The sequence below is a fragment of the Pinus tabuliformis genome, chromosome X (genome assembly GCF_031772625.1).
Source record: "Pinus tabuliformis cultivar Carrire ecotype Pingquan chromosome X, CPIR1, whole genome shotgun sequence".
Taxonomy (NCBI): domain Eukaryota; kingdom Viridiplantae; phylum Streptophyta; class Pinopsida; order Pinales; family Pinaceae; genus Pinus; species Pinus tabuliformis.
In genome coordinates, this window is record NC_142308.1 from 470,401,065 (window position 1) to 470,410,576 (window position 9,512).

The 9,512-nt window shown below is 35.4% G+C and overlaps 1 pseudogene; it reads left to right on the forward strand.

The window, feature by feature from the left end:
• The first annotated feature begins 2,465 nt into the window (after positions 1-2,465).
• LOC149140712 (putative chromatin-remodeling complex ATPase chain pseudogene) lies at positions 2,466-3,728 on the forward strand (annotated as a pseudogene).
• The last annotated feature ends 5,784 nt before the right edge of the window (positions 3,729-9,512 follow it).

The following is a 9,512-nucleotide window of genomic DNA, read 5'->3' on the forward strand; positions in this document are numbered from 1 at the left end:
AAACCTGTAGTACTCATAGAGACCTTTCTAGCAAGGTATCATATGCGTCAAATGGAGATAATATGACCAAGTTATGACCCCGAGAAGTTGGCTTCCCGACTAACCCCAATGGGGCCCACAAACTCTTGGTGTTACATCTCTTGGGGTTAGGATTTTGGTTGTTTAGGGTTTTCTCATGTTTTCCAATAATAAATAGGCCATTCAGCCTCATTGTAACACAGTTCAGAGGCATGTAGTTGCCCATGGAAAATTTTAGGGGCGAATGTTTGCCCTTTGGCGAAATTAAGGGGTTTTAAATTTTTAGTGGGCGAATATTTTGTATCATAGTACATTTTTACAAATCACCTCAAATAGCCCACCTTGTTTTAAGGGAGAGGGTAAAAAAGGTAAATTTAGCCGTTGAAATTAGGAGTTAGAACCTTCCATTCACCCTAATTTTCAAGAATAGGTTTTATTTAAGTGAATCCTATGGGCCAAATACCATATTTATAAAAGAGGTATGGTAAATTAATAAAAATATAAATAAATGAGAGGTATGGTAAATAAATAAAATATTTTTTATATTTACTCCATAAGTCACCTTATATACATGCAAGGGTGTAAACAAATAAAAATATAAGTAAAGTGGAGGTATGGTAAATAAATAAAACATCTTTTTATACTTACTCAAAATGTATGGTAAATAAATAAAAATATAAATAAACTAGATGTATGGTAAATAAATAAAACCTCTTTTTATATTTAGTCCATAACCCTCGCTCTATTTATGAAGGCTCAAAAAAGAGGTTTTATTTAAGTGAATCCTATGGGCCAAATACCATATTTGTAAAAGAGGTATGGTAAATTAATAAAAATATAAATAAATGAGAGGTATGGTAAACAAATAAAACATTTTTTTTATATTTACTCCATAAGTCACCTTATATTTATGAACACTCAAAAAATGCGTTATATTTAGGTGAAACCTATGGGCAAAATACTATGGGACAAATACCATGGGCTAGATTATTATTAATACGATGCAAAAAAACATTATTAACCCTAATATTAGTATTAATAAAAATAAAAATGGCACATGGTATTGACCCATGGTATTCACCAAAATGGCACATGGTATTGACCCATGGTATTCACCTGGAATGTAGCCTATTTAAATGGGGGAATTAAATCATCATAGATCCATCTTTACTTTGAATCTACTAACTCCCGAGGGGTATCAAATATCGTGATATGCAAACTAGCATAGAGTGAAAAATATTTGATCCCTCTCGGGGTTTGGATGTTGTAATTTAATGTATGTTAAACATTTTAGCTTGGTTAAAATAAAAAATAAAATAAAAATCAACTATTAATTTTATTAATTTTTATAAATTACTAATAGTAATTTTTAAGCTTGAGGTTTATGATAACCCATGGTATTGACCCATGGTAATACCATGGTATTCATGTGAGCATAGACTATTTAAAGGGGAAATTCTATCATCTTAGATCCATCTTAATTTTGGGTCTACCAAGTGCTCAGAGGGATAAATAGATTTCATCCCCCTAAGAGTGGTAGATGTGGAGTTAAGATGGATATAAGTTGGTTTCTATGATAATGAAGATATTAAATAGACTTAGGAAATTATATTGTAAAAAAATCTTAAGGTGAATGGTTAAAGCATAGACATTGGACAAGTATATTTGTATACTTCTGTTTTAAACTGAAACAAATCCAGGGCTAAAAGGAATGGATTGATTGCACTAGTCATCCTTCTATAACTTTCCAACATAGGTTGGAGTAAACAGATTGTAATTTGGGTAATTTTTCTAACTGCAAATAGGAACATACTTGTGTATTGTCAGGGTGGTTACGAGGTCCCTAGAAGTTGTTATCACTCAAGAAAAAATATTTTAAATTCTGAACATCAATTTTTTAAATTTGTCAAAGGGTTGGTGTCAGTTTTGGGTCTAGTCTTTTCATCTTGTTTTAGAGTCTTGTTAAGAGTCCTGTTAGTATGTCAAATGGGGTCAATTTTCTGTTTTAGTCTATCATTGGTCTCATATCTCACATGAATATCATATGTCGAAACTCATTTCAAAGTTCATATGCGCTACGAAACTGTCTAGGTGATTTCGTAGCGCAAAACACCGATTTTGCACTGACTGCGTTACGAAATCGGGGATTCGTGCTGATCCATAGCAAATCTCACCCAGCTGTCATATTTATCAAAATCCACTGTGTTTACATCAACAGTTGTCAGCTTATACACTTCGTCTATCATATCCAAACGCTTATCTTCATCATTAGGTCGTTAGGTGTCTTGGTACTGGCACATGTTTGCAGTTGTTACTGAGAAGGAGACAAAGGGTTCTGTTTATGATCTGAATGCATTTAATGGAAAGTTGCTTGCTGGCATCAATCAAAAGATTCAGTTATACAAATGGGAGCTCCGTGATGATGGTTCAAGAGAGTTGCAGTCTGAATGTGGCCATCATGGTCATATTCAAAGACCGCACTTAAACGTTTCAGTTGGCGATACATTATTATTGATGAAGCGCATCGAATAAAGAATGAAAATTCACTTCTTGCAAAGACTATGAGAATCTACAGCACCAACTACAGGCTTCTTATAACTAGCACACCTCTTCAAAACAACCTTCACGAACTCTGGTTTCTTCTCAATTTCTTACTTCCAAATTTTTTTAGTTTTGCTGAAACTTTTGATGACTGGTTCCAAATATCAGCTGACAATGACCAACAAGAAGTGGTTCAACAAATTCATAAGGTTATTTGGCCATTTCTTCTATGGGGACTGAATTCAGATGTTGAAAAGGGTCTGCCTCCTAAAAAGGAAACCATATTGAAAGTTGGAATGTCACAAATGCAAAAGCAATTTTACCGGGCATTGCTTCAAAAAGACTTGGATGTTGTGAATGCTGGAGGAGAGCGTAAGCGCCTTTTGAATATAGCCATGCAATTGAGGAAGTGCTGCAACCATCCATATCTCTTTCAGGGTGCTGAGCCAGGTCCACCATACACCACTGGAGACCATCTAATCACCAATGCGGGCAAAATGGTTCTTTTGGATAAGTTGCTTCCAAAACTGAAGGACCGTGATTCCAGAGTTCTTATTTTTTCACAGATGACAAGACTGTTGGACATTCTGGAGGATTATTGTATGTTCCGTGGATATCAGTATTGTCGAATTGATGGGAATACTTCAGGAGAGGATCGTGATGCTTCCATAGATTCTTTCAATCAAGAAGGGAGTGAAAAGTTTATTTTCTTGCTTTCAACCAGAGCTGGAGGCCTTGGTATTAACCTTGCCACAACAGATGTGGTCATTTTGTATGACAGTGACTGGAATCCACAAGTTGATCTACAAGCCCAGGATCGTGCACATAGAATTGGACAGAAGAAAGAAGTTCAAGTTTTCCGCTTTTGTACAGAGTACACTATAGAGGAAAAGGTGATTGAAAGGGCTTATAAGAAGCTTGCACTTGATGCATTGGTCATACAACAAGGACGTCTAGCAGAACAAAAAACTGTAAACAAGGATGAGTTGTTGCAGATGGTGAGGTTTGGTGCAGAAATGGTATTTAGCTCCAAAGATAGCACCATAACTGATGAGGATATTGACCGAATTATTGCGAAAGGCGAGGAGGCTACAACAGAGCTGGATGCAAAGATGAAGAAGTTCACAGAAGATTGCAATCACTGGCAACATGTGGACTTACAAACTTGACTTCACTTAGTTTAAAAAAAAAAAAAAAAGAGCAATGCAATAACTGCATCAGGCTTGCGTGCCTTAGCTGGTCTTGTGAACTTGACAAGTCTAGATTTGGTGATGTGCTCAGGGATTCATGGTGGATTGGTGCATCTAAAAAGGGCTTACAAAAATAGAAGCATTGAACATTGGATGGTGCAATTGTATAAAGAACTCAGATATCAAACCTCTGGCTGAGCTTACAAACTTGAAGGAGCTGCAAACTTATCGAAATAAAGTCGCAGATTCAGGCATTGTTTATGTAGGCTTTCCGGTGACTGTGGCATGCATGGATACAATTTCAGGTCTTGTTGCTTTGACATATCTCAACATAAAGTCATGCTGTATAACTGATGCTGGAAGCTAAAAGCTGAAGAACTTTTGAATTGAAAGACTCTGAACATGGCCTATAACAATATTACACATGCTGGCCTAGTACATCTAATGGTCATTATTCATAGCTAGTTTGGTTCATGATGCCTCAGACAGCTTAGAGGAGATGCAGCTAAGCTAGGAGAAAAAATCTCCTTAAGGAAGTCACACAGCAAGTAAGGTTATGTTCCAAATTTTGAAATTTTGATGGTTTTACTTACTGCATTTTTTCTTGAAGAATCATATATCCCCACTCAGTTTTGAAAAGCTTTGGAGCAGTTGAAAAGAATATTTAAATATAAGGAAGCTCAAGATAGCAAATTTTTGGAATGCATAGCAGTTTCGTAGCGCGCTATGAAACTGCTGTAGCTACATAATTAAAACTCAGTCAACAATTTTGAGGGACCGAGGGGAAAGTTTTGAAAAAGGAATCTCTTCAAAGGATCATGTAACAGGTGTCAACACTCAACAAGGGAAAAACAGGTGGAGGAAACATATATTTGAACTCTAAACCTTTTGTTATAAATTGATCATATTTACTACAGTTCATGATATGTCGAACAACTTGGAGGAGGTTTTGTTTTCACACATGGGAAAGGTCGACATCACTTAAAGGACGTGGCACTCTAATACATTTTTGCATAATCAAAAGAGAAGGACATGGTTCATTGGTTTTGAATATCTTTGAGGAAAACCAAAAGAAGATAAACAGGGGCAGTTTCCTACTTTTCGGGAGAAATTGAGAAGATGTGACATTAAGGGCCAGCAGGCAGCTACAAACACCTACCACAGCCAAACTAAAAGAGACCACTTGTCAAAGAACGAGAATTGATTGTAATTAAGGCTATTATTAGCATGATATGGAGTTAGACTCCTATTTGCCTTAGATCTCTAAAAAGTCTAGTTAGCGGTTTGTTACGTTTAATAGGTAGTTAAAGTTTGAATAGGTGTCATAAGAAGTAGAATTTGAGTTCCCCTCATGTTGGAGGAGGAATCTCAGCCTTGTAAAAGAATTCTATATATAGGAGAAAGAGCAATGTACCAGGGGTTGGAAAATTATTCAAAAAAGCTCTGATATTTGGCTTTATGTAAAGACTCTGTTCAGTAATGCAAGATGGGCTTTGCTTCTCAGGAATCAAGAGGGATTCGATGCTTAGGATGTGTTGTATTATTCTTTTCTCAATATTTGTAGTAGTATGAATGTGTAATTACTTAGAAATCACTCATGGTGCTCTAACTTCCTTTATATATTCATACACTGTGTGGTTCTATATGTTGCTGGTCTGTTCTAAATGTGTTGAATCCTGAATGCCCTGACTTCTATGTAAGGTTGATATCATTGTTAGACTGAAACAATGTTGACTCCATAAGCCCAATGGATACTTTCTGATTGTCTTTCAACCTCTTTCATTTGTCATTTGTTTACTAGAGTTAGCCATCTAATCCATTATCAATATCATTAATCCTTTTGAGAGAGCCCTCTCAGGTTGAGGAGGCTAAGCCTCAGCCTAAAGTAGGTTTGAAATAGTTACTTGAAGTCTACCTGATCAACAGCCTGTTAGGGTTTGATTTTTAGATAACAGAAGTGATGAATTTGAATTTTTCTTGGTTTTATATATAGTATTAGGTTTTTTCTCATGCTTTCTGTAAATGACACAGGTGAATTTTATCCTACACCCACTAGGTTATCGATATGTCATTTCGGTAATTTTGATTTCAAAAGATATTTTAAAGAAATGCAATGATTTCATTTGTGTATTCAATAAACACAATATTCTAATGGAATTCTGCATTTGTGGTTTACCTATATAGATTCCATGGAGAAGTATTAGTGGTGTGACATCAATTGTCCTCAAGAAGAGGCTTTAGTTTTACTCTTTTCTAGAAGCAAATACTTTCTTCCAACATTTTTGAGTTCCATGAAAAATTTGAAAGTCCTAATAGTATTCAATTGTGGGTTCAAGAGAGACATAGTATTCAATTATGGGTTAAAGAGATCCACAGTGAATGATCTATCGGCCTTATCTTCACTTAGTTTAAGACTATTCACTTGGAGAGGCTGCATGTGCCCCCACTTCAAGAGCATAGTAAAGTCATGTAGAACTTAGAGAAGCTATCTTTAAGCTTTTAGTGAAGATTGGAAAAATGTCTGGGTTCAATAACACCCAGTCGAGCATTAAGCTTCCAATAATGCTAGATTTTAACCTGGAGCACTTTTGTGATTTGGAGGAGATGCCCCCTCGTATTTGTGACACATCTTCAGTTGTGAATTGGACTATTACTAACTATCATTTCCTTCGAAAGTTACCTGATGACTTGGGGAACCTCAACTCTTTAAGAATGTTAAGGAAGGAAGAAAGTACATTATGCTAAGTTCTCTTATGCTTTTCAAGTTTTTCTTGGATATCTACAACGTTTCAGGTAGGAAAGTACATTCTGTTAATGAAAATTTATCTTGATAGAAAGGCCCAATTTCAAATTCTAATGCTTTCAAAAAACATTGTATAACTGTAATGTTTCTAAAAGGAAAGCATATTTTTTCAATTTAAGTATCATGATCCCATATTCCAACTTATTTTTCAGTAACCCATTAGGCTTTGTAGCTTTGAATAAATCCATGTCTTTTGATAAGATCCTCTTCCAAATTAGAACACAGTTTCCTTTTGGCAATAACCACATACAATGTCTTGATTTTGTTATTGAGAAAATAGAGGTTGTGAAACAAGCCTGTGCCATACAAGGACTTGATTCATTGATTATGTATCAATTATGGCTCTTGATGTAACAATGTCTTGATTTTGTTGCTTGAAAATAGAGGTTATGCTTTACTATTTCACAGAATTTCTTCCAATCTTTCCATAAGTATTGATTTGTAATCTCAGTCACTGAGGGATGACAGTAATGACAAAGGTAATATTCCATGGTTTGAAGTTCCCCTCTTACTAAATATTTAAATATATCACCACAATTTAACTCTTAGTTAAAGGAATTGTATTTGATTTGTAAACAATTCATTGCTTGATTTATAGATTTTGATTTTTTCCCTTTTTTATTTTTTTCTGAGATTTGGTATGAGATATCTTCCAAGATTTGGGTTCCCTAGTTTCCCCACCATAGCTACGAGGTTCAGATGCTATCATTAAATATTCTCGGAACATTACAACTTTTCCAGTAAGTGTGCTTCGAAACATTGTTGTTGCTTTTCCATGGTGTTAATACAAATAAGCACTGCAACTAGTGGCATTATTTAGATTAAGTGACGAAATTTAGGTGTTCTTGTAATCATGGAGTGATTGTTTTCTAGCTACTAAGGCCATATGCATTTTTATCTCTTATGTTGTCCTGAGATATTCAAACTCAGAATGAGAATTGAGGTCTCGTTTCCACTGTAGATTGCAGTCAGTTTCTTGAACATAATATATAGTAGATTATCTTTTACTAATCAATTGTGGATGTGATCCCTCGTAGGAAAGAAAATTCAAAGTGACTTTGATTTCACATTGATTTTTCAAAACATCCACACAGGAAAGGAGATTCAAAGTGACACTGATTTCACATTGATTTGTCAAAATGGAGGCAAGAGAAAAGGAAACTTTGTATTCAACAATGCTCTTAATTTCATATGTACATGCATAGACATATTAGTAGAAAATATTGAAGGTTTGCCTAAGTAATATTTTCCATTTCACTACATTCTTTACAGCTTATAAATAAATAACTCGGAACAATTCATTACACTACTTGTTATTCTTTATTAATCAGTGGTTAAGCTTTTGATATTGAACTGGCTAAGATTTTTCTTCCTTCTGTGAAATTGTGTGTTCTATAATGCTTCTTTTCCATTCACTATGTATAGCATATAAAGTGTGTCTAATGGAGTAGGAAGATTGGAAAGTCTTGTGATCCTTGAACTATGTTACAAGGCAGAAACCCAACGGGGCAGGGTAGGTGCATCCCCACAAAGGGGTCACAAATACCAAAGTTGGTATTGGCTAGTGCCTAGAGCTAGAAAATTTCCTTTACCCTTGTATTAACAGTGAATCTGGAGAGGATTCTAATATTATCTTTATAAGATTTATATTAGTTAAGATTGATGAATAAAATTCATGAGACATGAGCTAGGATGTCCTTGCAAGGCGGTTGTTGATTATTGGAAGCTATGATGGCCATTATGTCAGGCCAGGTGGTCGCACTCCCTTGATCGTGAGCACGATTGTGATCAAGATGGAAGACTTCATAGTCTAGATTGATTGTTTAGAAATGATAGTTAGTGGGTTCATTCACAAAAGCTTCTATTTCACTAATCCTTTTTATAGAGTTGTCAGATTCAATTTCCAAAGGTTTTAATTACACTATAGAGTTGAGTTCTGAGAGAGTTGTGATTCACAGTGTTAAGTATAGCAGCTATGACACTTGAATGAAGACAAGCATAGTAGAGGTACCAGACTCTGTTATAAGCTTACTTGCATACCATAAGGGACTTGGTTGGCTTTTTTATAATTTTATAAACAAGTTCCATGTCGTGGAAATGTGAAAAAAAAAACAGTGATATTGCCACCATGTGGCTCTTGTCATATATGGTTTTATACTTTTTCAAAAAATTCTCTAAGAGTTCACAATGCTAAGATTCACTAGGACTTTACAAAGTTTTATTATTTAGTGAAAGACTCTCCAAGATCTTACAAGATTTTATAATTGAGTAAAATATTCGCCATGCCTGGTGAGAGATTCACCAAAAAATTATATATACATATTATATTATTGATAAAATCGCCTTCCATTTTACTATATACCATGGAGATTCGCCCATTTATTATACATATAAATTTAGCGGGGGTTCTTAAAATTTTCCCTGTAGCCACCACATCTCTTCTCAGAGATAAGCTACCATCACCCGAGCTATCTTATTTCCATTATGTTTGTAATCATAGTTCAGTATTTTCTATTAATGAAATGAAGTGTTTTTCTGTTGCATCTCTGTGTTTATGATTATATCTGTAAGCTATTGCATTCCTGTGTAAGTTTGGATGAGTGGTATCAAAGTGGTCTGCTCTTTATTTTTTTTTCTTTGCATGTCATCAACGAGGTTAGGGTATAAGGAGTTAGGGATTGATATGGTTGAACGTTTGCAAGATCAGCCTCGCAAAACCTGATGACCTCCCATGGTGGAAGAAAATAAAGACGAAGGGGTAGGAGATCCTTTAAAAATGCTTCTCAAGGAATCCCTCGAGCGACAGAGGGACGCGATGATGGACAACTTTGCCCAGACCCTTCGACGGCTACCCACAGGTGATACATCTTCATCCAACAGCCACTCTGGAGGTGCCACTCTTTTAAGGCACACACCAACTTTGATATCCCCATATTTGAAGGCCTGATAGATGCATACAC